General features: G+C 38.4%; 1 long non-coding RNA gene across 1 annotated transcript; it reads left to right on the plus strand.

Annotated features, from left to right (window-relative positions):
- The first annotated feature begins 527 nt into the window (after positions 1-527).
- LOC137726963 (uncharacterized) lies at positions 528-1856 on the plus strand. Its single transcript, XR_011067709.1, has 2 exons — positions 528-1053; positions 1140-1856. It is a non-coding gene; the product is annotated as an uncharacterized lncRNA (long non-coding RNA).
- Positions 1857-2687: the final 831 nt, after the last annotated feature.

The raw sequence follows: 2687 nt of genomic DNA on the forward strand, positions 1-2687 counted from the left end.
GTTGTAATTAATCTGGACCGTTGGATTTGAAAAATAATCAAATCCAACAGCCAACACGCTGCCACGTGGCCAACGGTCAAATTTCTGACCGTTGGGCCTTTTTTTTTTTTTTTAATTTTTGGTGAAAAAAACGTGGACCGTTGATCTGTGATCGGACAGTCCAATTTAAAAGTGAAATTTAAATTTTTTTTACCGTTGGAAATCCAACGGTCTACAAAAACTAGCCGTTGGAAATCCAACGGCTCTGAGGAGGGCCACGTAGCCCTCACCCAGTCGAACCCAACTTGGCCTGCACGCGGGCCCCACTGCCTGCAATTGCTGTTGGCTACTCGCGGGATGGAGAGCGTGTTGTGCACACGCCAGGGAAATGGACCGGCCTCTGGGTCTGTCCATTTTGGGCTGGGCTCCTGCCTGGCACGAGCTGGATGCCAGCCTGTTTTGCGGGCTGGAGCTGATCCACTTGGTGCCGGTCCATTTTTTTCACTTGGTGCCGGTCCATTGGGCACGGGCTGGACATGCTCTAATTACAATTATGCTATGTAAGTCTTGATGATGTTGTGGTTTTTTTTGCTTTATTGCGTGACTTGTTGTGGTCTCCATTCCAGATCTATATACACCATATAGCTTCTGAACTTTGTGTCTTGTTTTGCTCTATCATTAAAATTCAAAGTTTTCAAACCCTTTCATTAGTTTTCCTTTAATATTATATATATAAGGATGGCAAAAAAGGTGGGAACTTCAGCAAGAGCTCCACATGGTACATGCAATGATCATAATATATCCGTATTCAGTGAGTTGTGCATCAAGGATGTTGAGGTCGGACGTCGTCTTGGCCCTCACTTTAACAAAGAAAGATCGGCAAATTTGATAGAAAACTTTAGGAAAGAAACAGGAAATTCTTATAGTAAAGCGCAATTGAAAAATAAGTGAGATAGACTAAAAAAGGATTGGTAGTTGTGCAAAAAACTAATTGGGAAAGAAACTGGCCTAGAGTGGAATCCAAGCAAAGGAACAGTGGATGCCTTTGATGAATGGTGGAATAATAAGATTCAGGTATGTTCACTTTGCATCAGTTATGATGTTATTCTAGTTATAGTAATCATAAACTACATAATAACAACATTCTTTTTTATTTGTAGATAAATCCTGAATATGGAAGATTGCAGAAAGGCATCACTCCTGAGTTCGAAGAAAAGTTGGATAGGATGCTCTCAAACAGCGTTGCTACTGGTACAAATGCTTGGGCACCTACATTTGGTGCACTACTACCAAATAGTAGGGATGACTCAACAGGAAATGTTAATATACAAAATGAATCTATTGGATCAGATGATGAGGAGAGTGCACTACCGAATCTATGAGAAAAGGTGCTAAGAAAGGAAAAAGAAAAGAGCTGAAGGAAAAAGAAAATAGCTGACCAAGGTGAATTGAGAACAAGTAAGTTTGATAGAAAAAGGAAAAAGGTTGGCGATGTTGCAAAATTGTATGGTTAAATTGACCGCCTTATTGGTGGAGTAGAGGGTAAGAACACTATGAGGCAATTGGTGACAGGCACTAGTATTCCTGAAGTTGTGCAGGTTGTTGAACCGTTACCGGTTGTGAGCGTACAAGCCCGTTGTGGCTGTTTGCAACTCGTTTGTTTTTTAATCAAGAGAAGAGAGAGATGTTCTCTATCTTGAAAGATCCTAGTGTGCAACTTACTTGGCTGAATTATGAGTTCATCAACCAATGAGGGAGTTGTAGTTTTACAAAACATTCTGGATTTGTACACTCTTAGTCAGATTTTAGGATTATGTCGTAGAATTTGTTTGACACCTTCCTTGAATGTTATTTTGAATTATGAGTTAATTTTTAGATACTTTGTTTTCAATATTGGTACAACTGTTAATTGGCAAGGTGCTTGAATTTTGTTAAGGATTATTTGTTAACTTGCAGGTGCGCTTGAATATGGACATTCTAGATAATGATGAGGAAGAGTTTGACATATTAGCATGTGCTTGTACTCGAGCTATTGAAGCATATTATCTAAAATATGTGCATAAAACTCCATGTATGAATTTTTTCAAACAGGTAACATTTGGTTAATGAAAGTATTGCAAGCTAACTATAGTTTGAAAGGTTCAAGGAGGAAGTGATATTAGGAATGTTCTTGCATATGTTAGGACATAGTATAGAAGAAAAAAAAAAAAAAAAAGAATAGCTAAGAGCAATTTCAACACTCTTCGGAAATCGTTAGTAGATATTTTGGTGTTATGTTGGATATTGTATGTTAGATGGCAATAGATATTATCAAACTTATAGATTTGGAATTTAATACCACCCCATGGGGCATAAAGGTCAAAGACATCATCTCTCATATTTTTATAGGAGTGGCCAACCAACGGGGCATAAAGAGGTATTCAACCATAGACATTTTTCTCTTAGAAGCGTAATTGAGCGTACGTTTAGAGTATGAAAAAAAGGTGGGCAATTTTGAGGGATATGCTTGATTGTGTGTTCAATAAGCAAGTGAATATTGTCATTGCTACAATGGCTCTTCATAACTACAAAAGGAGGCATTCTGAATGTGATAGGCATTTTGATGACCCCGAAGACTATAGTGAAGAGAGCGATATTGATGATGATGAAGAGGAAGATCGAAATCACAACCAAGGAGGGATGGAAGCATTAAGAAATAGCATAATGAT

The sequence above is a fragment of the Pyrus communis genome, chromosome 2 (genome assembly GCF_963583255.1).
Source record: "Pyrus communis chromosome 2, drPyrComm1.1, whole genome shotgun sequence".
NCBI lineage: Eukaryota > Viridiplantae > Streptophyta > Magnoliopsida > Rosales > Rosaceae > Pyrus > Pyrus communis.